We start from the raw sequence: 25,591 nt of genomic DNA on the forward strand, positions 1-25,591 counted from the left end.
TGTGAAGAGAAAGTGTGTGATGGATTCATTTGTTTACAAAATCTATATATATAAGTACTGCAAGGATGTTTAAATTGATATGGATTCAGTTTTTTCTCTCACGCAAAGAGCTACTGATGGATCTAGCAGGTTGCAATATGTTGATAGTAATCTTGATGAAATATCTAGGGCCCTTGCGAAGATTGAAAGAGAGGGGGCTCATTCTTCACATTGGCACCCATCATCCTTTCTTTCTCACTTCCTTAATGAATCTAGGGAAGTCAATCAAATAAGAAGATTTATTGAGAATGCATAAACCATATATAGTGAAACAATGGATTGGTCAGGTATTGGCACATTTCCCATTAATGAATATAACACTGAAGGATTGCTAGACATGGAATTCCCCACTGTATTCCCTACAGGTGATGTTGATTGGTTGCATCCACGTATTTTCAATGTTGAGATGCAAGAATATGGTTTGCATCTATTGATATATTATGATCAAATATTTGGAAGCTATACTTGGTTTCGATATTTCTTGTGGACTATGATTATGCGCCATCATAGTCAGGTCATAACTTGTTTCTTTTTAAAGAATAATATCCATGAAAATGTACCTACAACTATTTAGGAGTTGCATCAACAGCTTTTTGATCTACCAAACAATAATTTGTCTGAGAAATTAATGCATTTTGGATCTTCTCTTAGGGTTACAAGGGCTTATTGGAAAAATTGACATTCTGAACTCATAGACATGATCACCTAGTTGGGTTTCACTTATTTTTTGTTTTATTTTAAGTGTAGATGACACAAAGTGGACTGACTCGCATTCTATAATTCCTTCAAATAAACATTCTCATCCACAAAGTGAGCATGCCAAAAAAATGAAAATTTTATTTGGTACCCACATTTAGTTGATATGTACATGCACCAAATATTCAATATCTTCCATGAGATAGTATTCCAGGGATATATTGGCACTAAAGACTTTTGGTATAGGTTTGTTGTCATTCCTTTCCGACTAATTTTTTAAAGATTTGAAGCAAAAGGTATGTTCTTATAATTGGCTAATATGTGTTAACTACATGTTTCAAATTTTTCCAGGTACAAGTGGAAACATAGAGGTTCATCTCACATCTGTGGTTTCTTATGGTTACCTAAAGCACTGGATATGGAAACATTAGATTATTCCAATGCCACTATTGTTGACGCAATAAAGTTCTTCTTCGACAAATATGTTACAACTTGGAATCCATGCGACATACATCATCAACATCTCATGATCCCTCGAAGTCTGAATGACGATCCATGTCATTTAAATACCCAACAAATATTTTCTTGCAATCCCAAAGAGTATTATGAGCATTTGGTCAACCATGTACAAAGGCGTACGAAATTCAGTTTTCATTCCTATTTACGGAAAAAAGGGTTTGTGATTTTGTGTCTCTATGATGCTCCATGGAAATTTTGTGCCAATTCAACATTGTACATAGATGAAAAAGTGAAAGAAAAGTATGAGCTGACTCGAAATTATGATCGTCTAAATGTACACAATGTGGCGAGAAAATGTTGATTACCAATCAATTGTGTCTCACCGTGCATTTTTTAAGTATATTGCAAAATATGCTTCAAAGGTAGAGAGAATATCAAAGAGTTATTGTGAAATTTTGATAAGAGTTACTGGTGGGAGTGGGCCTGAGGCTCCTGCAATATCTATGTATAGAAGGTTTCTTGTTGAGATGTTTGTTGAGCATGACATTAGAGCACAAGAAACCTATCATTTATTGCTAAATCTCCCTCTTGTTGCTTGTAATCATAAATTTTTCCTGTTGAATGTTTGGAGGAAAGTGTACAAAGGCTTTCATTGTATTCTGATGAAGTTTTGTTCAGAAAAGAATTCATTGAGGTTTATCAAAGCCAAGCTATTTTTTTCGAGCATTTGTGCTTAATAGAAATAACAAGATCATGGAGTTTTGATGTGAAGCGTAGGAAAGAGCCATGGAAGGCACAAGATAGCCATGTTATTGTCTGTGTTTGGCCATAGTTCTATGTTGTTTTGGATGAACAGTTAGAAGAGTTTGAAACCCTTTTTTGGAGGGAATTTATTTTATACAAGCCATTTCGTGACATTACTTCAAATATCGGGTTTTCAACTAAAAGAAACATTCATAATTGGAGGAATTTGAGATACCACGCTTGGCATGCTCATCTAGATGCTTTGCAAGATGAAGGAAATGAAGAATATGTTTAGCCCCTTATACATGAAAAAAATGTTGATCAAGATTTGGAAGAGTGACAGGTTTTTTTGTGATTAGTTCCTCCAAGCAATGTAAACATTTTAGACCTTGATAGTATTTGTAGAAGGGACTTTGATATTCATTATAATTGGTAGGAAATGATGGTCTCTAATGATTTTTTAGAACAGGGGATCAATTTTATTAAATATGTGCAGTTTTCGGGTGTAGTCAATGGTAGCTCTGTTAGGGTCACATATTTTTCGCCTTCATCTCTATCTAATAACCAACCAGCTGCCTTTGAATTTTTTTTCGACACTTTGTTAATGGCGGGAATGATGGTGATTTGAAAATGATTATTCAAGGAACTATTGGAATCGGGAAGTGTTCTCTCATTCACTGTATTTCTCATGTTATTTCTAATTTGGCAATGAATGATAGAAGTCCTTTGTTACTGCTTGCACCAACTAGTATAGTTTCTTTTAACATATGTGGAAAAACAATACATTCTGCTTTGAAAATTCCTATAAAATATATGAAACCACTCTCTAGTGAGGCTCTCATAGTGTTTCAAGAAGAAATGAAACATATATATATCTATATATATATATATATATATTGATTAATGATATGATCTTTATAGGTCCAAGGCTTTTCATACAGATATATTCTCATTTGCAAGAAGCCTTTCCTGAAAACAAGGATTCTACTTTTGGTGGTAGGTCCATCATTCTTGAGGGTGACCTTGGGAAGCTACCCCGTGTTAGGGATAAACCCTTATATGTAGGTAAAACAATAGGGAAAGTATTGTGGGAAAGCCTCAACATTGTTGGTACTTTGGACAAAATTTATAGGAAGCAAAGAGACGATCTGAGACAAGCATATTTTTGCAATCTTTTAACGAATATTAGAAATGCAGAGCCTTTCCTTTTTGATTGGGGTATTCTTATGATGAGTGTCTATATTTGCTTGGATCGAAAGGAAAAGAGTTTATTTGGTTCTTTTATTCATTTTCTTGCGATAAAGAATCCGTCAATTTGCACAATCAAAAAATGCTTAAATCATTAAATTGTCCTATTGCAAGATGTGTTTCTAAATGTACTAGAAGAAGAGAATTAGGTGATATCAATGATGATGTCTTGGAGTTTGAAGTTTTGCTATTTCGTGGAGAGCACATGATGTTAACGTGTAATTTGTGGGTTGAGGCTGGGTTGGTTAATGATGCACTTGGATATATTGAAGATATATTCTTTGCATCTGGTTCAAAACTGCCACAACTTGCACAATTTGCTATGGTTGTTTTTGAAAAGTATTGTGGTTTTCTATTTCATAGGGATTGTCAAAATGTTTTTCCTATTGCACCTGTCGTTAGCGGGGGTATTAGATAGATTCCATTGAAAATGGCATGACCGAGGGTATTAGATAGATTCCATTGAAAATGGCATGGGCCTTGACAATATACAAATCATAGGGTATGACTTTGCAATGAGCCACTGTAGATATTGGAGATAGAGAGAGGCAAGGTTTGACATTTACAACTACATCAAGAGTGAAATCAATAGATAGTTTGTAGATTTCATTTTCTTTCTCTTTCCAATGTTATGCAAAAACACAAGATAATGTATATGTTACACTTAGAAAGAAAGAGGAGGAACAATTGAAGTCGATATCATTTAAAAGGTGTTTGTGTTGATTATAGTTTACTATTTCGGCATGTCTTTCTTGTTGCTTGCAATTATTTGTTTGTGCATCAATTGGTTGTTTGTTATGCTTCTCGATCATTTGAATAGATTTTTTGAGTGGTAAAGTTAGTAAATAAACATTTGGAAGAAATTACATGGGTCAATATTTTTTATGTCACTATGTTCTTTGATTGATTTAAGTTTAGATATTTGTGCTTTCTTTTGTCCTTTTTTTTAATCCTATTACATTTATGACAACTTAATTTTTTTTGTGAATTTTTGTTTCATATATATATATATATATATATATAGATATCTGTGTCTACGTGTGTGTATATGTACTAAATTTAATTGTATCTTTCTATCATTGAAATGAATATATGGAGAACAATGTTGCAATTTATTACATCAGAGCATTTAAATCTATTAGAGGAGAAATAATTTTTGTTGGCTATATCCAAAACAGGCTAGACTGAAAACGTTGTTTCCATCATGCTTTTGTCGATGAAGATTTTCGTGTCTTACATCAAATGAAATCAAATGTCGAATACTTTTATCATTTCGACCAACAAGAATCTCGAAGGAAAAAAAGAAGGGATTGGTCAAAAAGCGAGAAGCATCGTGATAATTATCTTGTTGATTTGAATTGGTGTCACTATTGTCATTGGTTTTGGTGTGTTTTGGAAGAGTCTAGCATTTAATAAGTGTTTTTTGTTGCACTATTTAAAGTTGGAATTCGTCCCCGAATTTGTTGATGTAAATAGAACCATCATATATCTCAAATACAAATTTTTGTTCCAGATGTCTTTTATATTAATCTTGAGGTTTATAGTATTAATATATTGATACGTTTATGTTGATGTACCGATTGTTGACAATGTTTTGATAGTTATAGTGTTGTTATATCAATGTGGAACTACCATAGCCACATAGTTAATGTGGTTCGTATATGCCAATAGGAATATGTAAACCACATTGTTAATTTCTAAATTTTCACTAATAGATATAATCTCAAATCTGAAAAATGTAATGCGATCAAAAGCTTGACTGTATTAGCTAAACATTAATCTTTTTAACTTCTACCATTTAATTTTCACTAACATAATAATACAATACATTCGACTTGAAAAATACAATTTATAAAATAAGATATTAACTATGTTCATAAATCATGTAACCATTTTATAACTCTTAAATTTATCCCATTTTACAAGACTCTTCTCTCCATTTTACAAGATCCATCATTGGTTGGTGAGGGAAAAACATTAGACTATGCTGAAGATTTATGAACAATCATATGACCTTCCATCCTTTTTTGATGATGTAACATGTGGAACAAATATTATATGGAAAATTGGTAAAGTAAAATAGTTTTCTCTAAAACATGAATAGTTGAATATAAAGAGAGAGACAATATTTTCATAGAAAAATCTGAATGTAACAAATTAGAGCTATTGGGATTATGCAATCAAACACTATAAATCTTATCTCTTAATCCTTTGCAACAACCCTAACTTGATTAGCATATCTCCACAATTCAATCCACTAATTGGAGTTACCAATTTTATATCTTTAGTTTATATTTCCTAAGGTTTTTGGTATTACTCCTTGGGGTTTATTATTCCCTTGAGTTTATAATATCAATCCGTTAGGTTTATTAATCTAATGGTTCATGTTGCTAGGGTGTAATATGGTTCATAGTTGTAGGGTTCAATCTGAGGGTACATATTCTTATGGTTTATAACATAGATCCCTTTGGTTTATTGTTATTCCCTTGGGTTTATTATTTCCTTGGGTTTATAATATCAATCTATTGAGTTTAATAACATAAGTGTGCTTATTTTTAATGTTCAATATTATCCATATGATTTATAATATTGATCGTTGGGTTTAATATAAATACCTTCGGTTTATAATCATGGTTAACAATGGTCAACCATGTCCCAATGTGTCATTGTAACAAATATTTTCTCAATATGAGCCTTTGGGTTTATAATATTAATCCCTTGGGTTTAATATATTCCCTTTTGTTTAAAATACTTTGGGCATTTTTCTAATATTATTCCCTTGGGTTTACAATATCTATCTGTTAAGTTTATTAACCTAATGGTTCATGTTGCTAGGGTGTAATATTGTTCATATTTGTAGGGTTCAATCTTGGGTTTCGTATTGCTATGGTTTATAACATAGATCCCTTGGGTTTATTATTTCCTTGGGTTTATAATATCAATCCATTGGGTTTATTAATATATGAGTTCTTATTTCTAGGGTTTAATATTATTGATAGGGTTTACAATATTGATCATTGGGTTTGATATAAATCCCTTGAGCTTATAATCATGGTTAAAAATGGTCAACCATGGTCCAATGTTTCATTGTGACAAATATTTTCTTAATATGAAAATCAAGCATGGTGCAACACTGTTTTGTGAAAACAATTGTCTCTATATGAAAAATAATCATGCTCATCCATGGTCAACAGTGATCCAACGTCGCATTGTGAGAAAAATTGTAAACCATGAGTCATGAATCATAGTTGACCATAGTAAACCATGTTTATTTTAGGGTTCATTATATTTATGTTAGGGTTTATATACCATGGGTTTATAGTACGTTAGAGTTTTAGAATTACATATAAACTTATAATACTATAGGGAATATTACAGGATCAAATATTAATGAAATAAATAATTAGTTAAATAGTTAGTTAATTTGATTGCTAAGTCTATTTATATGTAACCAAATAAGTATTATCTTTTTTTACAACTAAAACATGTCTCAAATATATATATATTTTTTGAAATTGAAACATTTTAACAAACATGAGCATTGGAATATTTTATTTGTTAATGATATTGTCTTATGTTACTTTGTTATTAATATATTTTTAAATACACTTTAATATTGCTTAATGTGTATTTAGATATTTTGTTTATAATTAGCATTGAATTTTTTAATTATTATTAATAATTTTTAAATGAAGCATGACAATTTTATCAATTTTATATTAAAAATTGAATTAATCACACATCTAATTTTATTTATTTATTTTTAGTTACTTTAAACATTGAAATATTTTATTATGGTGAATATTTTTATTTAAATTGATATTGAAATATATTAATTAATATTAATGTAGATGTATAAAATACTTCTAAAAATTATGAAACTAATATATCTTTCCAACTTTATATTTAGTTAATAAAAAATAATGTTTTTTATCATTGACATTGAAATAATTTATTGATGTGTAATAGTTAAAGTGAAATATTTTTATATTTATATACTTTATACTAGATTATAATATTAACAATAACGAATAAACTACATTAACAACATAATTCTTATACTACTTTTGATATAACGAACAAAATATGTTATTTTTATTTTTAATTATATTCAACTTATATATATATATATATATATATATATATATATATATATATATATATATATATATATATATATATATATATATATATATATATATATATATATAGATAGATATATAATTCAAAATTGAGCACAAATATGGTTACCAGCTTAGGAGAATGAAAAAATACTGTAATGACTACAAAAACATTCTGCAAGTGGAATAAACCTATAGATTTATCTTCAATAGCGCATGTCTAAACTGATTTCATTCATCGATGACATTTTACTCACTACTACACCAAGAGCACTTTTAAAACATTTTTTTAAGATAAAAGAAATCTTTTGTCTTAAAATGTCAATTTTTATTTTAATTATTTCACATTAAAATTTAATATCGATTGAATTATCTTAAATATAAAATTCAAGACAAAAAACAGTTTAAGACAAAATTATTTTAAGACAAAACTTTATATTTAATCCAAAGCCAACTTAAGACAAATATATTTTAAGATACAATTTTAAAATTAAGACAAAATTATTTTAAGACAAAACTTTATATTTAAGACAAAAATATTTTAAGACAAAAACAGTTTGAGACAAGAATATTTTAAGACAACTTTATTTTCATATAAAAACAATTTAAGACAAAATTATTTTAGGACAAAACTTTATATTTAGGACAAAAACCTTTGAGACAAAAATATTTTAAGACAACTTTATATTTAAGATAATGGTCACTTAAGACAAAACCCATTTAGGACAGTTAACAATTAAGACAAAAACATGTCAATTTAAAAAATATTATCTAACAACTACAAAATTGACTCTCACAGGGCACCCTAAGTCTGCCAGCTTGTAGCCTACTATTGTATTGTGCCTATACCAATGTTGCTATTTCACTTTCCATTTGCGTTATCTTATATAAAGACAAACATTTGTTGGGATCTTCATTTTGTGGGGGTAGCCGACTCTGAAGAATGCAAAAAATTTCCATGGAAAGATTTCCAACACATTAATTACTCTTTTTTCCCTTCAATCTCTGTTGATACGATTAGAGACAACTTGTATGTCGTTGCATTTGACACTACTACATGGAGAGGAATTTTAAGACAATTTTTAAGACAAAATAAATCTTTGTCTTAAAATTTTCAATATGAGGCGCTAGTAAAGAAGGTAAAGGATTAGGGTTTCGTGTGATGGGTTCTTCAGGAAGTAGAGTGATGGAGGCTGACAACAACTAATGGGATTTAGGGCAATGGAGGCCAATAACATGGATGTGCATCATGAGAGGAGTGATGCAGGCATTTCAATGAATGTGGATAGGTGGTAACATAGTTGGAATAATTTTCGGGGTCTCCATCGATTGTGTTTTAATATGTTATTTTCACTATTTTATTTATTTTGAATGCTACTTATATCCATTGGTTGTTGTTATTAGCACATTGTTGTGCTGGATTGGAAACATAGATTAGATTCACTTCAAGGATTGTTGAAAAAAGCAGCAAGAAATTCTCAATTTGATTTTTCCTTGATTAAATTGAGAAAATTTGAATTTCCACATCAGGAGACAACTTGGATGCAATTAAATTGTATGACATGACTTGTGTCACCCATTTTTCTCAATAAATTTGAGTTGGAGGAGTTAGAGTTCAGTTAATCATGTGTGATTTCTAATTTTTAGCAATCAAAGTCAATTATCTCAAGTTGTTTTTAGTTAAACTAGTTCTAACTATTGGAGGAACTAGTGGAAGGCTAGTTGTGCAGTGGGCAATCAGGCCAAAATAGCTAGTGCATGCAAATAATTTGAGTTCCCCAACTATGGTGTAGATTCTAAGGAAGTGTAACATTTTTTGTAGACTAGTCTTGAGCATACAAGTGTTGCATGCAGTCACATGATCAACCTTAGGAATTACGCAATCCATTTTTGAAAAATTCCTAAATAATAAGGTTCTAATTTCTCAAGGAATTGCCTAATGAAATAGGGGCTCAAGCATAGGTAGTAATTGATGAAGTTTGGGTTTGAGCTTCTCAGTGAGTAGAGAGATAGGTTATTCACTTACAGCTTGTGCACAGTTGAGTAAAGAAATTGTAATACATCTATACTCATTAGATTGATGCAAGAAGTCATTAGATTTTTTAGCACATTTCTTTCCCTAGGAAAAATATTGTGTGCATTTGTTTTATTTCTTATTGCATGACTGAATTTTTTGCTCTAAATTGTGAATTAACTTCTGTAGAGTAGTAGAGTAGGTTTGTGTCTTGTGATTTTGAAAAAACATCATGAGCAGTTGCAAATCTATGCCATAATTTCTACATTGTATCATAGCAGGATTCACATTAGAGCAGGAATTTAAAACTTGCTTCTCAAGAGGTTTCAATTTGCAGTTCAGTGTAGCAAGATCTCTTAAGAGTTGAGAAGATAACCTTCAATAGGTTGAGGCTAGAGTGTGCCTTGGAAGGAAACCTTAATTTCATTGAATGGAAGGATCACATGGAGGAGGTATTCGATGACAATGGATTTCTAGAATACAACAAGAGAGATGTTACAAAGCCAGCAGAATCTAGTGCCCAAAACCTTTCTCAGTGGAAGAAAGATGTAGCCAAGGTGTGTAGAATAATATTGGAAGGAGTACAGGACCACATTTTCAGAAATCTCCATGGGAAAGAAAATCCTTATGCAATTTGGTAGGCACTAAAAAATCTATTTTAGAATAGTAGTGACCACAAAAAGTTGGTGCTCAAGGATAAACTTTGAAATATCAAGATGTATAAGAGTGGATTTTTTCTGCAATAGCTGAGGAAGTTCACAAAAGTTCGTGATGAGCTTGCAGGACTTTGGATTACTATTTTAAAGGATGACTTGGTAAGCATAGCCCTTTTTGGCCTTCCCAAGAGTTGGCATAACTATCAAGATTAAGTGAATGGGAGGGAGAAACTACCGAATTGGAAAACCTTATGGTACAATTGGTACAAGAGGAAATAAGGAATAATACCAGAGATGGGACCTCATCCAAGGGAAAGGATGAATAAAACTTTGCATTGGTTGGAAAGGGAAAGAAAGGAAAAGGGAAGAAATCTCAAACCAAACTAGAATCCAGCCAAGGGGGGAAGAAGAAAGATTTGTCAAAAAATAAATGCTTCCATTTTCATGAATATAGACACTATGCCATGAAGTACCCACATAGAAAGGCAAGAAATATGACCTTAGGAGGAGTAATGGGTGAAGCCTTGGCTTCACACTTTAACCTTGACTTTACCCTTACTGCATGCATGTCCAACACAATGATGGGGAGCATGTGGTAATTGGACTCAGGTGCATTTTTCCACATGAGAGGGCATAGAGATTTTTTCAGTGACCTGGAGGAGAAAGATCTCTAGATGCACATCAAGCTAGGGGATGAAAAAAGGTACAACATGACTAGTATTAGTACAATCACCTTTCAGAGGGAGTCAGGCTCTGCACTCAGGCTCAAGGATGTCATGTTTGTTCTAGGCCTAAAGAAAAATCTCATCTCTGTTGGAGTTTTGGAAGATTGTGGTTATGATGTGATCTTCAACAAGGGAAAATAATTATTGATACACATAGCCACGGGACAGGTGAAGAAGATCAGGGTTTGTGTGAAGAATCTATATCAGTTAGATGTGGAAGACTGAGCTACATTAAGCACTAAGGAAGAGAAAGTGTAGGATCGTGATGCAGGTGAACTTTAGCAGATGAGACTTGGACATTTGCATTATGGAACCTTGAATACTATACAACAGATAGCCACTAGCCTCCCTAAGGGAGCACTTGAGTAGCAAGGTGTCTGCAAAGGATGTACCTTGGGGAAGTACATAAAATCTGCATTCCATGATTGGGACAATGAAGTGCATGCAGTCCAAGAAAGGATCGACTATGATGTCTGTGGACCTTTATCGATATCCTCCACTGCTAGACAAAAATATTTTGTCCCTTCTATTGATGACTTCTCACATAAGTGTTGGATCTCTTCATGTGGAAGAAAGACGAGACGTTCTCCAAGTTTTTAGAATTCAAGGCACTGGTTGAGAAAGAAATCAACAAGAAGGTGAAGGCTCTCGGGAGCAATAATGGAGGTGAGTATTTGTCGAATGAATTTAAAATTTTATGTGTGAAATAATACATTTGATGAGATTTGACAACACCCAACCTATGGAAACGAGCTACATTCTATTGACAAAGCCTATAAGTAGTGGAAGAAATATATTATACCAAAGGAAATGGCCATCCACACAAATTGTAGGCCTTTTCTTGCTCTAGATAATCCTTGGGAGTTAGTGTCCTTGGATTTTATGTCATGTGTTCCCTCAGCCAAGCATGGTAATGGATGTGTTTTTGTTGTTGTTGATTACTTCCTTAGGATGGGAATTTTGTCAACTTGTAAGAATATTGTTGCAACAAAATCCACTCATAAGTTCTTCTTCAAGCATATTTTGGTTCATTTTGGGTTTCCAAAGACCATATTTCTTGATAGGGATAATAGGTTCCTTAGTATTTTTTGGTTTAACCTTTAGTCCATGATGGACATCAAGCTTGACCAAATCCACTACCTTCCATCTCTATATTGATAAGTAAAACTTAGTAGTCAATAGGATTATTGTAGATGTCTTTAGAGTATACAATTGTGAGCATCCATATACAGTGTTTAAAGCCTCCATATTGTTAACATAAATTTGACATAGCTCTTCATATTTCTATTGGCCACAAGCCTTTTTAGGTGTGCTTGGGGTCCCAACAATTGGAACAAATTGATGTAGCTATATTCATCGTATAACACATGAACATACCTCCTATAATTGGACCGAGATAAGTAAAACAACCAATTTTGAGTAATGTATCCAACAAATTCAATAATGAGTTCATGATATCTTGTAGGAAGTTTCCATCTCCAAGTACAAGTAATACACAATCCATTGGGTTCCAAATAAGTTTCAAGTTGTTGATGAGTTATGGTTGGACTTGCATAAAGTGAAATTGAAAAACTCCCATAAGAAGCACATACCACTTTGACACAAGCCTTAGACGTTACCTCTAAAAAACTGTGCATATTTTTCTTCTTTTTGTTGTTGCATACCTCTAGGTAGGCTAGCATACAATTCCAAAATTTGCTAGTAAAAATTTTAATTTTTGGGATCTGTCAAAATGAAACCTTTTATTTTACGTAAAGAATTGATTGAGCATTGGTCTAATAACCCATATGAGGAAGTATGTGATGCCCTAGTATTGGATCTTATAAAACATGCATTTCCCTAGCCACATTTCAATGAAAAGCTCTATACTTATAAGGATGTAAGACATCATATCCTTCCTAAGAGAATGATAAGAAATATACATTTTAAGGGTGTCAAAACATGTTGAAACATTTAATAAGATGTTGCATGCAAATCTATAACATGAAAGACACACATAACTTTCTTCTCTCTCCTAATGTTCTACTCTATATGCATCTTGTATAAAGTGTTGGATAAATGAATGAAATATTAAGTCAGTGTAGAGCTTTTGGTGAATGTCTTGTGTTGATTTTATAGTTGAGGCATAATTCCAATCATGGTATCAATGTGTGTGAAGTTATGTTCCCTTGTTGAGTGTCATATTTTTTTTTGTGCTTGTATATTGAACTCATGTTGAATGGTTACTTTTTTGATTATGCAATGTTTCTACACTTAACCAATGTGCATTGTACTTCATTAGGGATATTATAACACACAATATGAATGAAGTTCCTTTTAAATGGTTATATCTACAATGTATGATGAATACCATAGTTTAGGTGTATTGTTTGGAATTAAAGTCACCTCTACGTGCCCTTTCATCTGCAAAACCTTCAATTGTTCTTGCAAACCCATCAACATATCTTGGGTGAGACCTCACCTGTTTGTAAATTTTGAAAAAGTCCAGTGTTTGAGGGAGTTTTGTTGGCTTAGCGCTGAACCCTAGGTCACCCCTATGTGCCAACGGGTTTTTGTGAGCCTTCAATTAAGACTAAGAAGTCTTTGTTTACTTAGTCCTTTATTCTTAGGGACCTAGCTATTGGTAGCATACTGGTGAACTTTGGCATCCTATAACCCAATGTCCTTTGTATGGTTGCCTTAAATCTTAAGCTTCTATTTTAAATTTATGCATATGTTGAGTCACTTTGGAATTACGTTACTCAATTTCACAACCAATTTCTTTCTATCTCCATTACTTGGAAAGTTTCCCTTTTAAGTGATACATTTTCCACTTAGCAACTTACTATAGTTGAACCATTATTTCTTTTATAGAAAAACCACAATGAATTTATATTAACTATGCTCAACTTGATAGGAGCTTTTCATGAATTGATAATTCATTGTTTTGCACAAACTTTTACATGTAAATTTTTGGACTAAGTCTAAAAAGTGGGGTTCAATGTGACACATTTTCACTAGAGCATTGGACATATGCTCCTTTCACTATGACGATGGGGGCTTTAGTTAAATATCCTTGCTCTAGGCAATCTTAATACTACAAACGTATATTAAGATGTAAAGTAAAGTGAGTTGTTTGGGAGATCTAAGGACCCATTCCTCTGTCCTCAAACTATGACAAAATTTCTACAATTTCACAACATATCAAAAAGATTTTATTTAACAAAGAAATATATTTGACACAACATATTAAACTCTTATTAAAAACCTAATTATGAGTAATTTATATAACTTAGCCAAACAACAAGAAAAATACGTAGTTATTGTGCCTCAGTTGCAATGCTCCTTCAGGGACCACCTGACTGAATATGCCACCCTACCAACAGGAAAGTCTATTCAACTTCGCAGCCTAGGAAACCTCCATAAGTTCCCTAGTCCTCTAAGACCAAGTCGAAACCAAAACCATAGTGTGCCTGAGTTTCCCATGTCAACACCCCTCTAGTATCCAACACCAAAATCCACCATTATTTGTGATAACCCAAAACCTCTTCAACCCACAACTTCCCCAAAGACAAAATTCATCCCCCTCCCCTCAAAAGAATCCCTTCAACAAAAGAAAACCCTTCTACTTATCTCCCCCCTCTTGAATGTTACCAACCCCCTCGTTAATGTTACCAACCCTGTCATTCTATTGATGGCCCATATCATCCCCCAACCTATTCCCCTATCCATAAATTAATTTAAAGAAGATAAACTTGTCAAGTCATAAAGAATGATAAAATAATAAAATAATTTCCAGCAAAATATTAATAAAATAATAATATTTACTTAAGGGTCAATCAAATCAAATGGTTTTATGAGAATCCTAAATAATCTAGTATTAAAATAATCATAATAATTATAAATCGTGAATTATTTATTAATAAGGATTAATGGTTAATCATTTTCTTAACCACTAATCAAACTTAACTGTCAATCAAGTTTAAGGCTAATTCAAGCTCAACTATTAATCGATCTCAAGACCAATCATAGAATACTAATGTATCATGCAAGGTGTGGGTATGTATCTAGAATACACATACCTTATATGTATACTACCCATCCCAAGTCCATTTTAAATCCAGATCTAGCAAGCAACGAGAGAGATTAAGTTTGAAGTTAATATGTATCTAAGATAGTACTCTTGCATTCCACAATGTATTTCCTCAAGCCTTTAAATATGCTTCATCATAACAAATACCATAGACAAATACGATGGACCATGCAATACCATGGGTTTGTAAACCAACATGAGAAAACCCATCAAATGACCAACTTAAACATTTAATTTTATTTTTCTTTAATGTGATGTTATGTTGATGAGTCAACATAACTATTATGCTCTTAACTTGCAAGACGATACCAGAATACCAAATATGCGAAGAAATATACCCAGAACATAGAACAGTGGGAAATAACATCAAGTATTTTATTATTCAGAAAGCAATGTTCACTTGCCTCTTCAAGGGGGCAACCTCCAATAGAGCAGAGCTCGATTACAAAACAAGACATGATGCTCTTCGTGGGGAGTCTCTATCCTTTATATAGGATTCATGCATGCAATACCATGGGGCAATACCATGGTTCTTATTAATACCATCTAGATAATACCATGGCCCATTTGCAACTACCTGTGGTCCCTTCATTAAAGGTGGGTTAACCACTTACAATTATTAATATGGGCTTTATTGACTCTTTACTTAACTATAACTATGACTCGATCCTATTACATAAATAAGGGGGTTAGGGTGGGACCTTAACATGCCCTTCCCCATAAGAATAGCCTTGTCCTCAAGGCTGAAGCTGTAGAAACTGCTAAAGAATAGTGGTTGGTTCCTAGGCTGCATCTTCCGGAGAGGTGTCTTTCCACTTGACGAGGACTTCCTTGATCACGCAGCCACATAGGTGCCTTTCTCATGTATCAAAAACTTGTTCAGGTTGGAGCCAGATTGACCCTTCTTCATCCAATTCAGGTAGATTATTTTGAATTCTGCAATTGTTTCCAATCACTTTCTTGAGGCATGAGACATGGAAAACTAGATGGATTTTTGTAGTGGGTGGCAAAGCTAGCTTATAGGCAACTTCTCCAATGCACTGAAGTACTTGATACGGTCCGTAGAATTTTGGAGATAGTTTCTGACAACCCTTGTCTTTGAGTGATGTTTGCTTATATGGTTGCAGCCTCAAAAATACTTGATCCCCTTCTTGAAATTGGTGTTCTGAGCGATGTATATCTACCTATTGCTTCATGCGGTTTTGAGCTTGATGAAGATTCTCTCTAAGGTGAGCCATCATGTTGGTGTGGTTCTGTAGGAGTTGATCCACCGCTTGTACCTTCGAGCATCCCTTGATAAAAGAAGTAGGGGAAGGAGGGATTTTACCATAAACTGCTTCATATGGAGTCATTTTGGTGGTGGCATGATAGTTGGTGTTGTACCACCATTCAGCTAGAGGTAACCATTGTACCCAGAGATGTTGCTTTTCTGAAGTGAAACACCTAAGGTATGTTTCCAGACATTTGTTGACTACTTCAGTTTGACCATCAGTTTGTGGATGATAGGAAGTACTAAGTTGTAGTTGGGTACCTTGTAGCCGGAAGAGTTCTTGCCAAAAGTTAATGGTGAAGACCAGGTCACGATCAAACATAATGGAAGTAGGCATGCCATGCAATTTGAAGATCTGATCCATGAAAGATTGAGCGACCAAAGTTAGTGTAAAAGGGTGGGGTAGGGTGCAAAAATGAGCATACTTAGAAAGTTTTTCCACAACCACGAAGATGACTGACTTGTTTCCTAACTTTGGAAGACCTGTAATGAAATCCATAGAAACCTTCTTCCAGATTTAGGCCAGGATGGGAAATGGCTGTAATGTGCCTGGGGATTTGACTGCTTCTCCTTTGTGGTGTTGACAGATGTCGCATTCAGCTACAAAAGTAAGAATGTCCTTTTTCATGCCTATGCAAAAAAAAGGCCTTCGAGTGCGAGCATATGTCTTCTAAAAGCCTGAATGTCCTGTAGTAGGAGATGAGTGCAACTTTGCCAAAATGGAGCTTTTGAGGGTGGATGTTGGTGATATTACAACTCTGTCCTTGTAGCGAAGAATCTCATCATGCCACGAGTGGCCTGTTGTGGAATTTGGATCTGCCTGCAATTGATTAATGAGTTGGGAGAGCTAGGGATGTGAAAACCATTCTTTGTGGGCCTCTTCAATCCATTCTGGAATGGGAAGGGAAATTGCGAGCAGGGTACCTTCCTCCTCAAATTGGTGGGATAACACATCTACTACAATATTTTCACACCCTTTATTATAAATTATCTCATAATCATATCCCAGCATTTTGGCGAGCCATTTACTTTGTTGTGGTGAGGATAGGTGTTGCTCCAAAAAATATTTAAGGCTTTGATGGTCGGTGCATATTTGGAAATGTCGCCCCAATAAGTATGGTTGCCAGGTATCTACTGCATGTAAGATGGTCATCATCTCCTTCTCATAGGTAGATTGTCCCAGAGTCTTCCCACTTAGTTGTTGGCTCGTGAAGGCCAAGGGTCGACCTTCCTGCATTAAGACTGCCCCAATACCTATACCCGAAGCATCACGTTCAATCACAAAATATTTGGTGAAGTTGGGTAGTGCTACGACTGGAGTGGAACACATGGCATGTTTGAGAGCTGTAAAGGCCTGTTGTGCTTCATCATTCTAGAGGAATGAATTTTTCTTGAGGAGATGAGTGAGGGGCCTAGTAATGCAACCATAATTGTGGAAAAAATTACGATAGTAGCCTATGAGACCCAAAAATCCTCTCAGTCTCTTCAATGTCTTAGGTTGAGGCCAATCCTGCATGGCCTGGATCTTTTTGGGGTCCACCCTGACACCTTCACGCTCCATAATGTGGCCCAAATACTCAACTTCTTCCATGCCAAACGAACACTTGGACTTCTTGACAAATAATTTATGCTTGTAGAGTAGTTGCAAGAGTAGATCTACATGCTGAAGATATGCGGCCCAAGTGCAACTGTAGATGGGGATGTCATTAAAGAAAACAAGGAAAAAAATTCTGAGATATGGTTTGAGCAGGTGGTTCATAAGGCTCTGAAAATTGGATGGGGCATTACAAAGACCGAATGGCATGACCAGGAACTCATAATGGCCTTCATGAGTTAGGAAAGCATTCTTTGGGATGTCTACTTCTTTCATGCGGATTTGGTGGTAGCTTGAGTGAAGGTCAAGCTTAGTAAAGAATTGAGCCCTATTTAGTTCATCCAATAGATCATCAACAACTATGATGGGAAATTTATCTTTGACTGTCAACTTATTAAGGGCATTGAAGTCTGGACACATACGCCATTCCCCATCTTTCTTGAGCACCATAACCACTGGCGATGAATAATGATTAATTCTAGGACGAAAGATGCCTGCTTCCAAGAGTTCCTTGATTATTTTTTCTATTTCATTCTTTTGGGCAAACAAATATCTATATGGGCGCACATTTGGTGGTTGGGCCCTTGGGACCAAAGTAATGCTATGATCATGTTCCCCTGTCGAGGGTGGAAGCTCATGAGGCTTGTCACAAACTGGCAGATGGTTGTTTAAGGTATGTTGTATCTTAGGATGAATATGAACAGGATTGGGTTCGCAGGCCTGGATGGCATTAAATTGAGCCATGACTCCATGGTGGCCCTTTCTTAACAATTTTTCCATATGATGTGAGCTGATGATAGAGGGAGCTCCCGCCTGGAGTCCGCAAAGGGTATGTGTGTGGTTTTTCTGCTTAAAGCTCATATATAACTCTTGGAAATCCATTGTAATTGGGCCAAGTGTGCAAAACCGTTTAGCACCAAGGATAATCTTGAACCCTCCCATGTGTATGGCAAACATATGGGTCTTTAATTGATAACCCCCCATTTGAAGTTTGACATTTTCACAACGACCTTCACATTTCATTGTTCCCCCATCAGCAATTTGGACTTGGAAGGTAGAAACTTCTCGGACAAAACAATGCACTGCTTTCGCAACTCTTTGATGGATAAAATTATGTGTACTTCCACTATCAATCAAGACTAGTACTGGTTGATGCTTAATAAAACATCTGATTTTGAGAGTTTGAGGCGAAGAAATCCCTGCCAAAGCATGTAGTGAGATAACTGGTTCTTCAGGTACTTTGTCCAGTTGGTTTTCCTCTTCTTCCTCCTCTGGTTGCTCAAGTGGTGGGGCTTCCTCCAATGCACTGTGATCAGTAGCATCAATTTGAAAAAAATCGGGCTCCTTGCATTTATGCCTAGGGGAATATTTCTCATCATAGTAGTAACATAATCCTTGCTTTCTTCTTTCTGCCATTTCTGTTGGTGACACCTTTTGAACCTTGAGTGTCTGGGTAGTGCTTTGAGCCTGTGGGGAGCGACACTTGGCAATGAAATTTGGGCAATTGGACTGGGCCGCCAACACACGTTCGACTTCACGAGATATCTTGCAAGCATGCAGCCATGAGCTAGGGTGGTGCAGTCAGACGTGGGCTTGTATGGCTTCTTTGAGACCACTGACAAAACATTCCATGTAGAACTCATCATGTAGACCTCCCATGTGGAAAGCTAAGGATTCAAAGGTTGCAATATATTCATTCATTCTTTGTGTCTGTCTAAGCTTAGAGAGACGGCCCAAAAATTTAGATTCATGGTCAAAGCGATCCATAAGAGCTTTTTTAAATGTATCCCACATCAAGGGCCTTCCGTAGCAATGTTGATGCCATTGCCACCATTTCATATTTCATTGTCCAAGTACATGATACCCACACTAAGCTGAGTCGCATTATCCAGGATGTAATTCAGTGTGAAATATTGCTCCATTTGTGTTATCCATGCAGCTTGGTGAGAGCCATCAAATTTATACATGTCCAACTTGGGTGGTCGCGGATGGGATTGTTGCGGGGTGCCAAAGAGGTGAAGAGACTAGCTAGACTCACCCTCACTGTTTTCATTGCCAATATATGCCTCCTCGCCTGCCTCCACCTTGCCCTTAGAGAGTGCTGCAGTTAATTCCTTTAGCTGCGATTGGATGTCTTTCAAGGATGATTCAAGGTTGTCCATCCTCTCATTCGCCATAGCTTGAGCTCTAGTTTGTACCATGCACCAAGCCGATTTACTTGAAGTTTGGGACCGCCCGAATTTTTTGGCCCTAACAATTGAATGGTACCACCTTGCTCAGCTTGTCGTCTTGATTCTTATGGGCTAAGTCACCAATAAGCACCCTGGGGGGTTCTCGGACTCTCCTTTTTTTTTAACTCCTAATGGATTTTTACTCCTTGCTTAAGAATACTGCAGTAGCCAAATCTAGGAAATGTCAATGATGCAAAAAGTCCCGCGAAAATCACGCCCAGGCATAGGAACCCACACAACTACTCTGATCTGGATGGCAGATCTGACGGATCTAAGAGATTTGAATGGTTGATTGGATAGATTTGAATGGCAGAAGTGATTGTTGCTATGGATCTAATGGATCAAATAGATCTGAATGGATGTTCTAATAAATTTGAATGGCAACACTAATTGCTGCTGCTACTGTAAAAGGCCACTTGTGAGATCTGATCTGGCAGAGATTATGTGTGATCCAAAGATAGAGAAGGGAGCTATGGTCTCCAGGAGTGTCAAGTGCTACATATCGCAATATACATAAGGGTCTAATAGTAGTACTCTGCCCAATTTTTCAGGGCACTAACCAAGGAGGATCAACCGTACCCTTAGTCGTGCAACTTGACTACCCTATCGTATGGGCAAGTAATCCCTCCAAGTGTTGTTCTCGGTGTATTGTAGTAGCAATACGGCTGGCAGTTTATCTATGGTGAGGTTTCAAGGGAGCTAGGGGGCTTCCGAAATACCCAAAGGGTACTTGAAGGATAGTTGGTGCACGGTTCTATCTAATGTGCTACTACTCGAACGGGTACCCACAGAGGTTACAAGGGAGTCCAACAAGCATGACAACCTCTTGTATTTCCTGCGCGCATGCCTCCCCAAATACATAGGTTTATGAACTCAATGACAGATCCTGTGGTTTAAAGACGCCAGAAGACGTCTCTAGCCAATTTTTTTTTTGCTAAAAATGGAGATCCCACCAGCCCTGGAAAGTGCTTTGATACCACTTGTTATACTCTTAACCTGAAAGATGATACCAGAATACCAAATATGCAAAAAAATATACCCAAAACATAGAACAGTGAGAAATAACAACAAGTATTTTATTATTTAGAAAGCAATGTTCACTTGCCTCTTCGAGGGGGCAACCTCCAATAGAGCAGAGCTCGATTACAAAAAAAGAAATGATGCTCCTCAAGGGGGGTCTCTATCCTTTATATAGGATTCATACATGAAATACCATGGGGAAATACCATGGTTCTTATTAATAGCATCTACCTAATACCATGCCCATTTGCAACTAATTGTGGTCCCTTCATTAAATGCGGGTTAACCACTTACAATTATTAATATGGGCTTTATCGAATCTTTACTTAACTATAAGTATGACTTGATCCTATTACATAAATAAGGGGGTTAGGGTGGGACCCTAACAATAACATTACATTAAATTTTACAACATTGCTACCATATTAAACTATTTAGTACCTCTTGGCGTAATAATACTTATAAAATTTAATCATATGAATCAGTCACTTAATAAGTAAATAAGTAACCTAACATAAAACAATAAACATTAGAAAATAAACATTAGAAAAAACATAAAAACATTGAAAAAATTAACTTAAAAATCCATTAAAAATCTAAAATGACAAATTCTTAACACTAACCCTAACTATTCTTTTAATATAAAACTAAATAAATCAAGCTTAACAAGTTAATTATAGTTGCAGCTTGCAATATTTGATCCTAAACTTACTAATGATGGTTTGGGACCATCCCATGACGAACCCTTGTTGAATGCTAGCATTATCCAAGCAATGGTTGAATTTATAATCATTGGTATGCATTGTTTCTGCTTTGTGTGCATTAATGTCAAATCATTATGGCTTGTATGACTATGTGCCATATGGTTTGTGTCATATTTGTGGGGCTTATTGGCCTTGATGTATGCCCAACCAATTATTCTAACTTTATGATTATGGACAAATATGACAGGAATATGAACAAATTTGATAGGTTATAGGGCTTTACCAACCTCTTTTTCACTCAGGGTGGCTAATAAATTATTCACTTTGAAAGATCTATGATTGTCTTAAAAATGTTGAGCTAATTGGTATAAAAAATTGTAAAGGAAAACAAATTCATAATTTAAAAACGAAAAAACTTTGAAATAAATAAATTAACATAAATTTCCTTTTGCAATTTTTTATTTTAAGTATAAGAGAGATTTATGTTATTTCCATGAATTTAATTATATACCATAAAGGTCTATGTAGGGTTAACATCAACTAGTGTTGTAAAGGCCAAGTCAATTGTCCTTTTGTTAAAAAGTGATCTATAGATAGGTGGGCATATTTTGGTGCCCCAATTTCAGCCATTCTTCTATGGACATGTATTCCATACTTCGTGAGTTATGCAATGGTATTTTTGATAGACACGCGGCTGCCTGGGAGATGAGTCAATATTGTGACGGTGAAGGAAGACCCTATTTTCATTTGTTCTTGGGCTTTATCATATCGTTTGTTGACAGGGATAGCAATTCTATTTCTTCTTCATTCTTTTCTTTGTGTGCGATAGAAGCTGGGGGAGTTTCGTTTGTTTCAGCAACTTCATGGGAAAAATTCTATTTCTTCTTTGTTCTTTACTTTGTGTGCGACAGAAGCTGGTGGAGTTTTGTCTATTTCAACAGCTTCACGGGATAAAGGGACATTAAGGCCACGCTCTTAGCCATCTCATATATCCCAAAGATTTGAAAATTGTTAATAGTGGTAAGGTAATATTCTCTCCAATATTTTTGCAGAATTTTGAAACCCTAAGGGGTTTTGAGTTTGCGAAGTAATGATTTTTTGATCTGTTGTATCCATGGAAAATATTATGCTGGTTCTATTTGTCTACAATGCTCAGAGTTTACTATGTTTTAAAGTGAAATCGGAGTCATTTTGATGGGGTTTTAATTTTTTTTTCCTGTCGTTTTTTAGGGAAAACATTTTGGGTTTTGGGTGCCTCAAATATTAAAGAAAATGGTAATATTTGCATACATGGTTTGTGGAAAAGAAAGTTTTTCCCATTTGTGAAAAGTGTATGATCAGAGGCACCAGGGTTTTCTTTCAAAGGTACGTTCATTTTCCACTCCCCTCTCTTAAGATAACAGGGAATTTGTATTGAATGAAGCTCTAGATAGTTTACTTAATTGAGTTTCTTTATGGGAGGTGTTATGGTGTTAATTAAACAAATTCATCCTTGCAACGGTTTTTAGAAGTCAGGTTTGGAGAGTCAGGAGTAGCTAGGAGGAGTATGTAGGTAATGAAAATTTCAGAAATTTAAATATGATGCGATGGTTGGACATTCTACTGTAGGTTTTATGGGGTTAATTAAATTTGTTCTGCAAAATGTGAGGATTTTTAGAGGTACCGGTTTGGTAGCATTAAGTGGGTATTCGAAATTAAGAAGTAATTATGAGGGAGTTTTGGAAGACAATGACGATATTAGAAATACTAATATGAAATTATGAATAGTCTACTACACTGAATTTTTTTGCACATGATTTATTATGCTAGTAAGACTAATTCTGTAGAATGTGAGTGTTTTAATAATCCATGGTTGGAAAAATTTTAGATGGGTATGGGACAGTAATAAGTTATTGAGGGGGATTTTTAGATTGTCGAAATATGAATTTGAAACATTTTGGGTTCGTGGTCCTAGCTAGTAAATCATCAGGAAATCAAATTTTGAGAACTGCATTCTAAGGATAGAACCGTGACAATGTATTTGATCTTAAATTCACGAGTTCTGCTAGAAATTGATTAAACGGTCATTTTTTTCTTATGCCTAGAGTAAGGAAAGTTGAACCAAGAGTGATTTACAAAACACAATTAATCACATTCTTCTATATTTGAAGAAATTAGAGGAGTCAGGGTTTTGTGTTTTGTAGCATTGAAAGAATATGGTTGCTTGGGCTGATGTATTTTTGTGTTTTTATTTCTTAATGTTGGATTTGAATTTTTTGTAGAAAAAAGTGGATATAAGTGGGAGTAAAATGGGTTGGAGCTATTGCTGCTCTGTGTGTTTTTATTGTGGGATATTCCTCTACCGACTCCATTAGGTAAGTGTTGGATTATAAGGTGCATTGTTTGCGTGAATGCTAAAAATGAGCAGTTGATATGTCACGTTTCATTAGTCTTTAAATAATTAAGAAAGATGTATTGACCTTTCAGTAAATTTGAAGTGCTTGGTTCTAATGGTTAAAGAAGTTTAGTGATCTGTTTAAGTGTTAAGCATCTTACAGAAAATTCAGGGCTGTCGATCCTAGAATTTGAAGTCTTTTTTATGTACACAACATTGCCTGCCATAGGAATTTGCAATAGGTCAAATATTTTGAGATTAGAATGGCAAACTTTGCAGGGACAGTTTATAATATGAATAGTTTTAAGAAAGAATTTCCATGTGGTAGGCATTGCCTTGTCTAGGAATTTCAATTTACAATAATGTGGCCTCTTGATGTTGAAATATAGGGGTCATGGAATGGACCAATTTATGTTGTACATGTAATGCATGTTTCTCCTGGATTTTTAATGTGGGTTGTGGGGTTTTTTTGGATTTAAAAGAAACAGGAGTCAGAATTGAGAGGAGAAAGAGGTAGTGAACAAGGGCTTTGTGGATATCTCACATGAGAAAATGGACCAGCAAGCCCCACGCCAATAGAAACTAGTTGTGGGGGTTGTCAGTGGCCCATCTTAGATTCCCTATGGTACAAAACCTTATTAGACAACTTAGTTGGTTGCACCTATTGCTCTAGCCTTTGTTATTGGAACTGTTTAGTTTCCTAGCCTAGAAAAGTTACTATTATTGAGCCTATTCCTCTCCTCCAAGGCAATTCATATCTCTTATCTAAGGCAAGATAGCTCACTGACCTGAGGCAAGATAGCTTGATGGTCTGACGCAGATAGATGGCATTTTCTGAGGCATACTCTCTGCAGAATAGTGTGGATCTGAGGCACACTATCTTTGTAAAACATGTGGATCTTATCTCTGTGAATAGTGCGAGCTTTGAGGCTGAGGAAAAGGCTGAAGTTTGACCCTCTTGGAGACCTATGGTAGACAAAATTGAAAGGATCTTTGTATTGGATATTGGAGGGTTGGCTTGACAATTGTGGGAGGTTATCTTGCTTGTCAGTGTTTGTCTATGTAATCTTATCAAACATATGCTATTTTTGATGTCCAAATTGGATTGAATTGGACATTCTTTCATAAGGAAAGGTTGCTGGGTTTTTCCCAAGGTAATTTTTGGTGTCTCTTATTCATTGTCTTACTTTGATTTTTACTATTTTATGGATCTTAATGGTGGTTGAAATTTTCATGTATAACTACTTAATGATTGTCAAATTGTATCATTGGAAGAAGTTATCTGTTTTAAAATTGATCTAATCTTATATGATACTAGAAAAATCAGCACTTCTTTCAACCTCAGGTGTTAGGAGTAGGCAACTAAGCTCCTAAATGGTTGCAGAAAACTTTGACAGGGAACCAGTGCCCAGTTTTCCCATGTCACCCTTGGCTATCAGACTTAGGAGACCTTGAAATCATTGGCCCCATTGTCTGATCTCCCTTACGCTCTCTCTATGTCTTTACAGGTTCTTCTATTGTGTTGTCCACCTTTCTACAAACTCACTTAGCATTTTATGGCACTGTACTGTTATAATAGTTCTACGCAAGGTATATATATATATATATATATATATATATACAC

This window comes from Pinus tabuliformis, chromosome J, assembly GCF_031772625.1.
Source record: "Pinus tabuliformis cultivar Carrire ecotype Pingquan chromosome J, CPIR1, whole genome shotgun sequence".
Taxonomy (NCBI): Eukaryota; Viridiplantae; Streptophyta; class Pinopsida; order Pinales; family Pinaceae; genus Pinus; species Pinus tabuliformis.